The sequence below is a fragment of the Podarcis vaucheri genome (genome assembly GCF_965113315.1).
Source record: "Podarcis vaucheri genome assembly, chromosome: 9".
In the NCBI taxonomy this organism is placed as follows: Eukaryota; Metazoa; Chordata; class Lepidosauria; order Squamata; family Lacertidae; genus Podarcis; species Podarcis vaucheri.
Window position 1 is genome coordinate 9,946,494 of NC_138767.1, and position 14,425 is coordinate 9,960,918.

At 43.5% G+C, this 14,425-nt stretch overlaps 1 long non-coding RNA gene across 4 annotated transcripts; it reads right to left on the reverse strand.

Moving 5' to 3' along the window:
• Positions 1-1,957: 1,957 nt before the first annotated feature.
• Positions 1,958-10,150, reverse strand: LOC309540134. 4 transcript variants are annotated; one of them, XR_014223048.1, is made up of 3 exons: positions 9,856-10,103; positions 2,551-2,844; positions 1,958-1,972 (listed from the first exon to the last, which is right to left on the reverse strand). It is a non-coding gene; the product is annotated as an uncharacterized lncRNA (long non-coding RNA). The 4 variants fall into 4 exon arrangements; XR_014223049.1 differs by having other exon boundaries at positions 1,962-1,976; XR_014223050.1 differs by lacking the exon at positions 1,958-1,972 and adding an exon at positions 1,979-1,993.
• Positions 10,151-14,425: the final 4,275 nt, after the last annotated feature.

Genomic DNA, 14,425 nt, shown 5'->3' on the forward strand with positions numbered 1-14,425 from the left:
CACCCTGCCCCTGAACCATCATCATCATCATCCCAAAGGGGAGCCCTGCTGGATCAGGCCAAAGGACCATTTAGTGAAACCAGCACAGTGGCTACAACTCAAACGTGAAAAAGAAGGGAGACAGGGCTGTCAGGAGTTCAGCCTACACTCGAGTAGGACCCTGGCAGAGACATATGCCCGACTGGCATGTTCTCTCCCTCCTGGTCGATTGTTTGGGAGCTTCAAAAAGCTTTCTTCATCTTGAACATCACAGCGACCGATGCCAACCGACATCGGCACACTTAGGGATCGGCAGAGTTTGCGCAGTTGCGTAACAGACCTCAGAAACTCAGCATTTTGGCTAATCTACTTTATTTACATATAAACACACACGGAGCACTGCAACATGGCTCCCTCTCTCTCTAGCATCAGACAGCAAAGAGAGAAAGAACAAAGGACAATAGTCCCACTTCACGGAACACATAACAGTCACTTCCCACTCTGTGGAGTCAAAACATATACCGTCATGTGAAAGACAAAAGCCCCATGACTGCAATCATGGAGCAGGAATTCTAACAAGGGCATCCTGACATCATAACCCAAGCTGAAATGCTGCCTGGGGTTCACGGATCAGAGAAATGGCAGAATTGGGGTGATCTAATATGCCCCCAATGACTCACTCCTGACTCTAGACACCCCATAGTCATACCTGGAACTCCAAAAAAAAAGTCAGTGAGCCTGAGGCAAAGCTCAGGACTGACAGCACAGTTCTCATCTGGCATCACAAGGCAGTCCATTTCAGAGCCTGCTGATAAACAGGAAAGCTTCCTAAAGTACAGTCAGGTTCAGAGCCCCACAAGGACACCAGATGCGGTGGAGCAACCAGAATTGTTCCATCAATTCTCAACTGCTGTCTAGTACAGAGATATAGAATCTCTGGCCCTTTGGAAGACCCTGGGCTCCAGCACCCACAATCCCTGGCCATTGATTATACTTGTTGGGGCTGATGTGGAGTACAACAACAACAAATGGGGGGCCACAGGTTCCACACCCCTGGCCACTGTGGTTGCTGGCGCAACAGCTCTATGGATCAGCTACTAATTCCACAACTAAGCAATACGTAGTTCACAAACGTGCTGAAGCTGCTGGACAGCTCCCCTGTGCTCTTGAAACCAGGTTCATTTCCCCAGATATGCCGCAACACCAGAGCACACCAGAGCAAGAACCATGGCAATGGCAGTCAGGGCTATGCTCCTGGCCAAACTAGCAGCTTTTAAACCCTTTTAAAGCAAGGGTCTGGGGAAATGAGAAGATGCTAGATCACAGCCATGGAATCTTCCCTCTTCTCTGCTGAGACCATTTGGAAGAGGGCAAAAACACCCCTTAAATTGTCATTGAACTAACTCTCCCACCTGCGCATGGGTGTTGAGTTTGAAAGGACTGTTTCATAACAGCCTTAGGAAGCCATGGCAAGAGTTTACTGTATTCAACTAGATCAGGGGTGAGGAATCTCAGGCCCTCCAGGTGGTGCTGGACTACGTTTCCCATCATCCCAACCGGACACGTTGTCCAGGGCTGATGGGTGTTGTAGTCCAACAATCATTGGAGCACCTGAGGTTCCTCACTTCTGAACTACATGGACAAACAGTAAGGCCCAATTATAGGTCGGCTCATGGCTGGATGCATCCTGCACTAAATCACATAGGTAATATTTCATTTTGAAGGCATGGACTTTTAAGGAGTGGTGTTTGCCCAACAATGTTCCTGGTAGGATCATGTCTTCCATAGAAAAGTGTTCACACCAGAGCGATTCAGTGTGCAGATAATGTTATAGGCTTGTTTGCTTCTGATCGTTCATCTCCTTTACTGTCTTCCATGTGGGAGTGCTCTTGATGGCGCATTGAATGCTTTGTCTGAAGCAGCAGATGGCCAGCCCTTTCGAGTGCATTCTCTTCATGTTTTATCGCCTGTTAAATATCACCTGCCCTGAGCCCTGGCTGAAAGAAAGGAGGAACTAACACAAAATTTAAGAAATAAACAACATTCTGAAACTATTTCGCTTTTCTAAAGCCTTGGCCAATGACTGGTTGTTGTTTTTAAAACTGGCACATAAGGACCAGAACATTGCCTTCCCTGCTGTCACATTTTTTGATGAGCTGAGGCACTATGTACTTTAACCCCTTCCTCTCCAGTGTGAACATTAATACTGTAGTGTCCTCAGTGGAGTCCTCCCCCAAGTTTGCTCCAGTGTGCCTTGGCTCATGAATCCAAGGTATGATTGTATTATGATTCTGACCAATATTGCAATTAATTAACTAATTAATTAATCACTTTCTAGACCATTGTCTAAGGTGGTTTAGACATAAGATCATAAAAAATAGTTAAAAACACAAATAAAACAAATGTGTATAAAGCAAGACTAAAAGTCTAACAAATGCAAACTCATGTCAAAGACCCATTCATTCATCTGGGAAAGGCTGTTTCTTCCACATCCCAAGAACCTAGCCAGCCAACTATTTGTATGAAGGAGTTTACATAATAATGATAATAATAAATTTATTTATACCCCACCTGTCTGGCTGGGTTTCCCAGGCTGCTCATTGCAAACAATTGCCCCTATGACAGAACCAACCAGAAATTTCATTGTGGTGGTGATGGCATTTCAGAGTTTATTGACAGAGGACACTGTTCATTCTCAAGCAAGTTGCTGGGATCTTGTAGGGCGAGGTTGCCTCAGGTAGTCTGATGGGGGATGGCTCTCGAGTGTTGTTTAGTAGAGATTGAACAGGGCAATAGCCTGAGGCTTTGGGTTTCATGGGTTACATGTTCTCTTTCTCCTCCGCCCACCTCTACGGCTTTTGCCACCTGGGGAGAAAAAGGTAAAGTAAGGTTTCCATAGAATCACAGAATTGCAGAGTTGAAAAGGACCCAAAGGGTTGTATAGTCCTTGTGATGGGTCTTTGTTAGTGCATCTGTCCCAGTGCTGTTTGACGCCTTATTGTTATTAATTTCATTTATAAATCACTTCCTAGGAAGCATCTCAAAGCAATTTCACAATGCAAGAAAACATGCCTAAAGCAAACATATATATAATAACAGTTAATTACTTACACACACACACACACACACACACACACACACACACACATCTCCCAAATCCAAACCAGTTAGCAACTAGGATTTTTTAAAAAAAAAAATCCGCTTATTAGACTTCTTGAAAGAGGAAAGAAATTTAGGGCCAATGTAATTCTAAGGACTCATGTTTCTGTCAGATTTCACACCCTGGTTCTATTGGAAAAAAGGTTGAAATTTGGTCTCTGCCAGTTTTTGCATTATTGTTTTTTTAAAGTTTGTTCCCTTCCACTTGAATAGTAATGTGTGAACTTAAAACCATAGAGACAGTCATGCATTAATGTGGATAGTCTTTGTTTTGTAAAATCTTCCTGAGAGCTGTCAGCACCATTTTATTTTATTTTATTTCTTTTCCTTTTTTCCTTTTTTAATATATTGTAATTTTATTTCATCTGCTCAAACAAAACAAAGTTAGCATTTTAAGACATTTTAAAATGACACAATATGGTAAAAATAGCAGAGAATTAACTGAAAAACATCAAAAGGAGGTAAAACTAGATGCATGAAAATTCAACATTCATTAGTGTTTCACAGCAGCCAAACTTTGTAGCTTTTCTAAGCAGCTAAATATATGTCTTTTAAAAGGTGGGGTGGGGTTAAAATTCTGAAAAGCAGCCTTCATACCATGTCATAGTATTCACTGTGGATCTGAAATGGAGCAAAATGTGAGACACAGGGGTGAAGATTACGTGAGTTCACATCCACCATCCTGACTTTCATATCCATCTTGCATGGTTTCCAAATCATCCCTTTAAATCCTAGGATTCTTTTGGAGGATCTCTGTGACTGTAAAAATGTTATACATTTACTATGGAAGCTGCCCAGAGTGGCTGGGGAAACCCAGCCAGATGGGCGGGGTACAAATAAATTATTATTATTATTATTATTATTATTATTATTATTATTATTATTATTATTATTATTACTATTACTATAGGCTTATGTTTTTTAAAAGATATACCACTCCTCACATGGAGGCTCAATGGTGATGCACTAGTTTTCTCCAGCTTTCATTCCTCGCTTTGTTTTCCTGGTGCTGGAAATATTTCAAGAGACAGTGACATGCTGTTGATTTGTATTATTCAGCAGCCAATCATTTAAATATCAATTATTTACCACTGTGTTCTGCTCTGTTGTTGATACTTGACTGTGCACCACGACTGAGAGTGGTGTGTAGATAAATAGGGGAGGACACCGAGTCGCCTCTGTTTGTATCTCAAGAGCTTTTTCACATGCTGAAGACTTAATTGGCATTGACAAAAGCTGTTTCCAAAAAGAAGAAGAAGAGAAGAAGAGTTTGGATTTGATATCCCGCCTTTCACTCCCCTTCAGGAGTCTCAAAGCGGCTAACATTCTCCTTTCCCTTCCTCCCCCACAACAAACACTCTGTGAGGTGAGTGGGGCTGAGAGACTTCACAGAAGTGTGACTGGCCCAAGGTCACCCAGCAGCTGCATGTGGAGGAGTGGAGACGCGAACCCGGTTTCCCAGATTACGTGACCGCTCTTAACCACTACACCACAATACATGAATGCATTGCAAAATTCCAATGCTGAGCTGAAACCAGTCACTGGCTTTGCAAAGGGTTGGGCAAATTATTTGACCTTCTTACAAACAAACAAAAAATAGTCCATTCATTTACTCAACATTCATGCATTCATTCATTTATTTATTTATTTTACACTTTTTATAGTGCATCCGCCTCCATTTATTTTCACAGTGGGGAAAGGGGAGAAATCGGATTCTGTTCCCATTTAAAGGCAAACTTATCTGAAAAGCACTTTCTGAAATAATATGAGAACCAAAAATACAGCCGTCCTCCAAATTGCATACAGTCGTACCTTGGATCTCAAAAGCCTTGGCTCCCGAAGAAATCGGCTCCTGAACAATAGAAACCCGGAAGTGAGTGTTTCAGTTTTTGAACAATTTTCGGAAGCTGAACATCCGGCGCTGGTTCTGCGGCTTCCCGTTGGCTGCAGGAGCCTCCTGCAGCCAATTGGAAGCCGAGCCTTGGTTTTCAAACAGTTCCGGGAGTTGAACGGACTCCCGAAACGCATTCTTTTTGAGAACCAAGGTACGACTGTACTTCTTTAAATTTTGCAGTGCAGTTCTCCAGTCACGTAATAGGCAAAAAATTTCACATACTAAGGTAAAGTGTACATAAAAATGCATATTTGAGGGGAAACAACATACAGAAATATACTTTCTTGGGGGAATTTTTGCTTTGCGAAAATGTCTGCTAGGAGAAAACAACAACAACACAACAACAATCATGAACTGACAGAGACATTGGATTCTTATCTCATTATACATGACTAAGCCATTTCTCACCTTCTCACCCCTTGCCTTTTCCTGTAAGACCTATTGCAGTCGTTAAGAGTCGTCAACAGGCTCATCTCAGCTATCTGCCAATCTCCCATTCCCACCACCCTTCTGAGTAATACCCCTCCCCACCTTCTCACTATATAGAAGGATCTGGCAACTTCTGTTTCAGTGTATCTGAAGAAGTGTGCATGCACACGAAAGCTCATACCAAGAACTAACTTAGTTGGTCTCTAAGGCTCTACTGGAAGGATTTTTTTTATATGAACTGATGTGTAAATGTTGAGACCTAAAGAGTACCAATTGCTGGGAACTGCAAGTGAAAGGGGGGTTCTCATGTTCAGGTCCGGCTTCTGGGCTTCCAAGAGGCATCATGCTGGCCAATGTGAGATTAGGATGGTCAACTGGGTGGGCCTTTGGCCTGATTAAGCAGGACTCTCCTTATGTTGGCAGGGGATGCTTCCAAGCATGGGCACCAAATGCCCTTAGAAGGTGCTTTCAGACCTTCCTGCTCAACACAGGAAGGCCAATGTTAAAAAGTAGGCAAGATAATCATGCACATGAGGCTGTGTGAGTGCAGCACATTGGTGGCAGCACTGACATGCATGTTCCATGCCTCCTATTCACATTGGCCTTTTTAGTTCAAGCATAGGTTTCATGGAGGCTTAAGGGCAGTAGAATCACTGCACCAAGGCTGGCAAAACCCACCCAAATTTGAGGGAGTCCTTAGCAAAACAGCATTGGCACCGCCTTCCAGTGTGGATGCCCTCATGTTCACAGAGGGGAGGCTTACCTTATAGCACAGGTGAGTGGCTATTATTCTTATTCTTAATACTAATTTTAATTTTTTTGGCTGTGAGAAGCAGCAAAGGTCTTGAAAAGTGCAACCTCTTGGCTATTTTGCTGCCTCCTGTTTTGTGCTAACGTAGGGGATTGGTGGGAGGGGAAACAAAATGGCATCTGGCACTCGCAAAAATGGCAGCCACCAATGGGTTCCACCATATTTTCTGTTGGCTGCCATTTTGGGTTTTTTCCAAAAGGGGGAAAAATGCTCTAATGCACTAAAGCATTAGATCAAGGCACAGGAAAAAAGTTCATGATAGCAGAAGGGGAATAGGGGATCATCTGAAGGGTGGAATGTGGAAAGAACTGTTGTGTAAAAGGCCAGTTTGAATAGGCCCTTCATCATCACCACTAACTAGAGCAGGGGTCAGCAAACTTTTTCACCAGGGGGCAGGTCCACTGTTCCTCAGACCTTGGGGGGGTGGACTATATTTAAAAATAATAATGAACGAATTCCTGTGCCCCACAAATAACCCAGAGGTGCATTTTAAATGAAAGCACACATTCTACTCATGTAAAAACACCAGGCAGGCCCCACAAATAACCCACTGATGCATTTTAAATAAAAGGACACATTCTACTCATGTAAAAACACGATGATTCCTGGACCGTCCATGGGCCAGATTTAGAAGGTGATTGGGCCGGATCCAGCCCCCGGACCTTAGTTTGCCTACCCATGAACAAGATTGTGCAGGAAGGTGGATTTCATGGAGAAAGTTGACCAGCCCAGTGGTTCCCAAACTTTTTCAGGTCACTGCCCGCTTGCTTCCACGAACGCATCCCACAAACGCATCCCCAGTACCCAACAGAAAACATTTTTCAGAATAGCAGTTTACACAGCCCACTAAGGAAGATAATAGCACAATAATATTCAAAACGGTAACAGCTAATGGCACATTTATTCAAGTCAAATTTAAGCTATTTAGTTTAATAAAGCAGGAATGTACATTGACTTATTCACCAGCACACAGCTAAACTATGGAACTCACTCCTACAGGAGACAGTGGTAGTCAGAAATTTGTATGGCTTTAAAAGAGGATTGGACAAAGTCATGGAGGAGAAGGCTACCAAGGGATACTAGCATGATGACTATGCTCTGCCACCACAGCTGGAAGCAGCAATGCTTCTGAATATCAGCTGCTGGAAACCACAGGAGGGGAGAGTGTTCAGATGCTCATATCCTGTTTGCTGGCTTCCTTCAGGCATCTATATGCGCTCTACGTGGGGCTACCTTTGAAGGTGACCCAGAAACTACAACTAATCCAGAATGCGGCAGCTAGACTGGGGACTGGGAGCGGTTGCCGAGACCACATAACACTGGTCTTGAAAGACCTACATTGGCTCCCAGTATGTTTCCGAGCACAATTCAAAGTGTTGGTGCTGACCTTTAAAGCCCTAAACAGCCTCGGTCCAGTATATCTGAAGGAGCGTCTCCACCCCCATTGTTCTACCTGGACACTGAGGTCCAGTGCTGAGGAACTTCTGGCAGTTTCATCACTACGAGAAGCCAAATTACAGGGAACCAGGCAGAGGGCCTTCTTGGTAGTGGTGCCCGCCTTGTGGAACACCCTCCCACCAGATGTCAAAGGGAACAACAACTACCTGACTTTTTGAAGACATCTGAAGGCAGCCCTGTTTAGGGAAGCTTTTAATGTTTGATGCATTACTGTATTTTAATATTTTGTTGGAAGCCACCCAGAGTGGCTGGGGAAACCCAGCCAGATGGGTGGGGTATAAATCATCATCATCATCATCATCATCTGGTTGGCCACTGTAAGAAGTGGGCTAGATGGGCCATTGGCAAAAACCAGCAAGCACTTCTGCTGTCCTTATCTCCAATGGCCGTTTCCCCTAGAGTGTTGTCCCTCCCATGAATGAACAGGGTTGATATAGGAGTTGTTTAAGGGCAAGTGAACAAGCTATTGAATAAAGGCAGGGTCAAGTCAAATAAGTACTCTTCCTAGGCACATGTTCATTTCTGAAAGAGGAAGTTAATTACCGCACAACAGTTTTGATCATTAATAAGAATAATAAATTTTATTAATACCCCGCACTCCCCAGCCAAAATTGGGCTCAGGGCAGCTAACACCAGATATAAAACAATTGATTGTAATACAACTTGAAAAACAAGATTAAAATACAACATTAAAATGTAGCCTCATTTCAGCAGAAACTCAAAAACCTTTTGGGGGGATGAAAATGTCACGTCTTCACAAAGGCTAACTATCCAGAGTGGTCCTACGTGGGCCAGAAAAAAGCCAGGGAAGTCCTCAAGTAGGAGTTCCATCACAGAAGGAAAAAGGGAAAAAGAAAGAGGGGATCAAATTAATTCCAAGCCAAAAGCCAGGTGGAACAACTCCGTCTTACAGGCCCTGCAGAAAGAAATCAGATCCTGCAGGGCCCTGGTCTCATGAGACAGAGTGTTCCACCAGACCGGAGCCAGAGTTGAAAAGGCCCTGGCTCTGGTAGAAGCTAATCTGACTTCCTTAGGGCCCGGGACCACTAGGGTGTTGCTGTTTATGGACCTTGAGGCTCTCTGTGGGGCATACCTGGAGAGGCGGTCCCATAGGTACGAGGGTCCTAGGCCATGAAGGGCTTTTAAAGGTCAAAACCAGCACCTTAAATCTGACCCGGTACTCCACCGGGAGCCAGTACAGCTGGAAAAGAACTGGGTGAATATGCTCCCATGGCAGGACCCATTGTTATGAAGAATCCTCTACAACTGCATTGGCCAACTTGACGCCCTTCAGAACTTTTTGGGCTACAACTCCCAGAAGTCCCAGTCAGCATGACCACTTGACAAGATGATACGGCTCAGGGTGCTTGCAGAGGCCTTCCCCGGTGCCCACAGGGGTCCTCGCCCCCTTATCCACTTCACCTCTGCTGAAATTATGCTTGAAAGAATCGTTTTGTTGAACCCATTAGAAAAGGTTGTGTTGTGTGCTTGGTTGCAGGATGTGTGTGTTACTCAACAATAGCTTTTCCAGCATGCAAATGTGCCTATGGTCCCTCAAAGATTGGTGCAACCTGGTACAGATGGCCAGGTTACCCCAAGTATCTTGGCTATCTCCAGTGGTGGTCAGTGTCCATTGGGACTGGTAGAGTGGAAGGCAGGGAGGTCAACAGTAGATGGCGCCAGAGCTAAAATGGCAGACACAGCCACCTAATTCTAATTTTCCTCCTATTCTCCTCCATAGATGTCCACTTTTCCCAAGGGAATTTCCCTTATTGTGAATAGGATTCCTCGCAAGAAAAGGGAAAAGTTGACAGCTATGTTCTCCTCCCTGCTGAGTTCTATGAATGGCAACACTGAGACTAATCTGGAAGAAGCTGCCCCAGGCAGTGCTACTCCTAGGCTGGATATAAGAAAGAAGGCAAGCAGCTGGGAGGCTGTTTGGGGGCTAGCTGCAGTTGGTGGGCCCATGCCCTATTTGCTTCAAATGAGCCAGCCACCACTGGTTCTCTCTATGGGTCACTAGAGGCCCAAAGAATTACCGCATGTCCAGATTTTACCCTGACAACACCAAACATGACTGCATCTCAAGAGGAGCCCAAGACACAAATCAAATCCTGAGACCCACCTTTTCTCCTTCCGCCGCGTCTTCCCCTCCTCCTCCCTTTGCCCCGCCGTCCGGAGCCGCCCCCACGCCGTCCCCTTTTCGCCATCCATTTGCAGTTCCTGCTGCTGCTCCTGCTGTGTTGGAATCTCGCCATGTTGTTTCAGTTCCTTTGGTGTGCAAGGTCTGGGCGAACAGCAGGAGCCCCACCTGTGGGCTGAACAGCAGCCCTGATGTCTCTGGAATGTTTGCCTTGGTCCAAGCCTGTTATAGGCCAGCTGTCCATTGTGACGCTGGGTGAAGCCACAAGGTGTTACCACGGGAACAACAGGCCATTTGCCCATGATGCACTGTGATGAGTTTTGCCCTTTCAATCAAGACAAATTGTAAATCTTTGGGGGGGCACATTTGTTTGTTTGTTTGTTTGTTAACAACCCTTCATCTCAATATTTCAGGGTGGTTCACAGCATAAAAATACAAAATACAAACACAAAGCACATAATAAAATTGTTTTGCGCTTGAAGGGAGCTGGCTGCAGGCACAGTGGGTTCTCTCCAGTCTCCCTGGCTTCCCCTGAAAGTCACTAGCTCCCCCTTCCCCTTTGCAGTGAACCGGAAGTCTCAGTTCATAGCAAATCCTTTGTTCCTACAGATTATTTCTGTTACTTTAACCAACTCTGTCAAAGCCAACTATTTCAGCCAACATTCCTGAACTGCTGGGGGTTAAGAGTTTTTCCAGTGCTCAGCCCACGATAACTTTGCTGCAATCTATAAATTTGTAATCAATGATTTCATTGTGCTGGATAAAGCATTTTTCAGTAACATTAAATAATCCCAATCCATAACATTAAGAGCTATTAAATGCCATTGATACAGTAATTTGTTCAGCTCCTGAAAGCAATAGCTCTCTCCAACTTTTGCCTTTCTGGAAACGGAAGATTCAAGTCGTCCGGTCCCAAGGTCCCAGAGGGGGTAAAATTAACAGTATGCTAATTACCCCACCTTATTCCTCCATATATCTATGGCCACATTATGCCAGTTTCAGCAGGAATGTCTTAAACTAATTCTGCAAGATTCACATTCTTGGGGTTTGGAAGAGAAAGAGAAAGCCACAGGTGAGGGGAATATATCTCTTCCCATCCTTGCCTGTCCTGGAAGAAAGACAAAATAGAAATATAAGACATGCTTTTTTAAAAAAATTCTTCCCTTTTTTAGTTTAGTTTGTGGTACTCTTTGTGCATAAAGGAACAAGAACCCCCTGCTATTTTTGCACCATTTCAAAGAAATATTTCTGCTATGAAGTTGATGTCACCTGGTGCTGTTACTTTGCAAAATGACATGCAGTTCTTTGCTTTCTTGATATACGGGGAGGAAGGCTATTGAAAATTAGCTCAAAAGACTCCCCCCCCCTTTTTCTTAAGACTTTTTTTGTCAGTGGGAGTTATAGCTGCACTAAGATATTGTTATTTAAATCTGGTAATTATATGCCTCGGCAGATTACAGACTTCACAGATGCAGTCCATGAGATTTGTAATATAAATGAAGCATGGAATATCAAAAAACCATGTACTGGAGCCATTAGCTGCTCAAGTAAGAAAAAAAGGGGGGGTTAGCTGTTAATAGCACTCTGGGTTCTGTTCTGTGTGACTTTTCCAGCTAACGCCTTCACTCCAACCTTCATGGAGCTAAAACTCATCTAGCTCCGAAAAAGATCCCCTGTGAATTCTGGCAGTAAATATTTTCCAAGGTTATCCCTGGTTTGGCAGCTACTGATATTCAGCACTGATGATGTGTAACACTTTAGTAATACTAAATACAGTAGGGAAGGGGGAGATCCAGCTTGCATTTTTAGGTGAACCTTATGAATTCTCCCTTTCCGAAACAATACACAAACAGAAACACAGGGATCTTTCAAGGTTCACACTTTTTCTGAATTTTGCAACGCAGTTCTCTAACCAATCAATGTGTACGAAAAGTGTGCACAAAATGCATATATTAGTGAAAACAGCATATTCTATTGGAGAAAATTACTTTGCAAAATTATGTACATCAGGTAAAAGTGCCTGATGAGTTTGATCATTGCAAATTGTGGCAGGAACTGACCTGAGCTGCTCCTCTTGGACGCGGAAGGCAGGCAAACTAATACTAGTGTGCTGGAAGAAGCAATGTTCACCAGTGTTGAAGCAATGATTCTTCAACATCAGCTTCATTGGACTGGTCATGCTGTGTGGATGCCTGACGATCGTCTTCCAAAGCAACTACTCTATTCCGAACTTAAAAATGGAAAGCGTAATGCTGGTGGTCAGCAAAAGTGGTTTAAAGACTGTCTCAAGGCAGTATGTAGTATAAACACCGACAACTGGGAAACACTGGCCTGTGAGTGCTCCAGTTGGAGAACAGCCTTTACCAAAGGTGTCATGGACTTTGAAGACACTCGAACTCAGGACGCAAGGGAGAAACATGCTAAGAGGAAGGCACGCTTGGCTGCAGCCCTAACCCTCCTTAATGCAAAGCAAGGAACATTTTAGTCAGTAGGATTTTATTATTTACTTCTGAGTAGACATGGTTAGGACTGCATGGCTAGTTTTCCATCAACACTTGCACTTTTCAAAGGTTCTGGCACAGTTACTGGCTCAAAATCACATTTTAAATATGGGCATTTTGAGAGATATTCAACTACGTTTTACTAATGGGAGACCCACTGAAATTAATGAGCATACCCAGATGATCTATCTAACCTAGTTCCAAAGAAGGGGAAGGAGAAGAAAGTAAGATGATGTGAGGAGCTCCTGAAATTTTATCTGAACTGGCTCTAATATTTATATCCCCTTATGTGCCAAAACCACATAACACTGGTCTTGAAAGACCTACATTGGCTCCCAGTACGTTTCTGAGAACAATTCAAGTTGTTGGTGCTGACCTTTAAAGCCCTAAATGGCCTCGGCCCAGTATATCAGATGGAGCATCTCCACCCCCATCAGAGAAGGCTCCTAGGGCCTTCTGGCAGTTCCCTCACTGCGAGAAGTGAGGATACAGGGAAGTAGGCAGAGGGTCTTCTCCGTAGTGGCACCTGCCCTGTGGAACACCCTCCCATCAGATGTTAAGGAAATAAACAACTATTCGACTTTTAGAAGACATCGGAAGGCAGCCCTGTTTAGGGAAGTTTTAAATGACTGATGTTTTAATGTATTTTTACTATGTTGTTGGGAGCTGCCCAGGGAAATCCAGCCAGATGGGTGGGGTATAATTAACAAACAAACAAGCAAACAATTATTATTATTATTATTATTATTATTATTATTATTATTATTATTATATTTGCTGATGATTTTTAAACTTAAAAGAATATCTGAGAAGAAAGGGGGGGTTAGTTTCAGATTTTGACTGAAGGCCGATACAGCCATACCTCGAAAGTCGAATGCCTTGTGAGTCAAAGTTTTGGCTCCCCAACACTGTAAATCTAGAAGTTTGTGTTCTGGTTTGCAAACATTCTTTGGAACCCGAACGTGTGTTGCAAGTTCCGTGGCTTCTGATTGGCTGCAGGAGCTTCCTGCAGCCAATCGGAAGCTGCACCTTGGTTTCCGAACGTTTTGGAAGTCGAAGGGACTTCTGGAATGGATTCCGAGGTACGATTGTATTTGTTTCATTTTCATGACATTATACATTGTGCTGTTTGAACTTTAGAAATACCCCTTTCTTGACTTTTAAAAGTTACTCAAAAACTATCTGAACTGTATGAAGTCCACTCTATCACTACAGGCCAGCATTTCTTCAAATGAGTTCCGACATGTAAGACACTTGACTTTAGGTCATGTCTGAGAACCCTGCCTTTTCTTTCAAACCCAGTATAACCACTTTGAAGCCGCAGGTACATATTTCAGCACATATTCATCTTATGTTAGCAAGCAGTGTTAACAATACTAACTTACCCAAGTTTTTTTCTCTTAAATCCCATTCAAGCAGTGGGGGACCAACATTTTCGGAGCCCTGAAGCTTGAACTGTTACGGGAGGCCCCTTCGCAACCAGAAATGAGGTCTGGGTAAAGCACTGTTTTCTTCCTCGATGGGGTTGTTCTGCAGATCACCAAACCTTTATCTCTAACTTTGGGATTGCTGAAATATATACAACAACAAAAATAATTGATTTGAGTCGTGCAATGTGGACTAAATTCAATTCTGGGACTCCTCCAAGTTTAGCAGCCCTGAAACCTTCATTAGTTTCTTAGTAGATCCACCTCTGAACTCAAATTCTTCATTTTATTTTCCTTCAAGAGATAGGGGGGAAAGCAGATCTAATAATATTTTAAGCACTTAAGTAAACAAAGGTAGGTTAAGAATTCAGAGGAGAATATGCAGCAGCATTTTCTCTAGGTGAATGGTGACGGGAGCAGTCAAACGAAATGAAAGAATCAGCTGCAATCAAAATTATTTCGGTTCATATTTTTATTTTTTCACATAATTGTTCTGAGATTATTAGCACCACCTTTAGGATTGAAGATTGCCCAGACCCATGTTGTTGTTGTTGTTGTTTAGTCATTTAGTCGTATCCAACACTTCGTGACCCCGTGGACCAGAGCACCCCAGGCCCGCCTGTC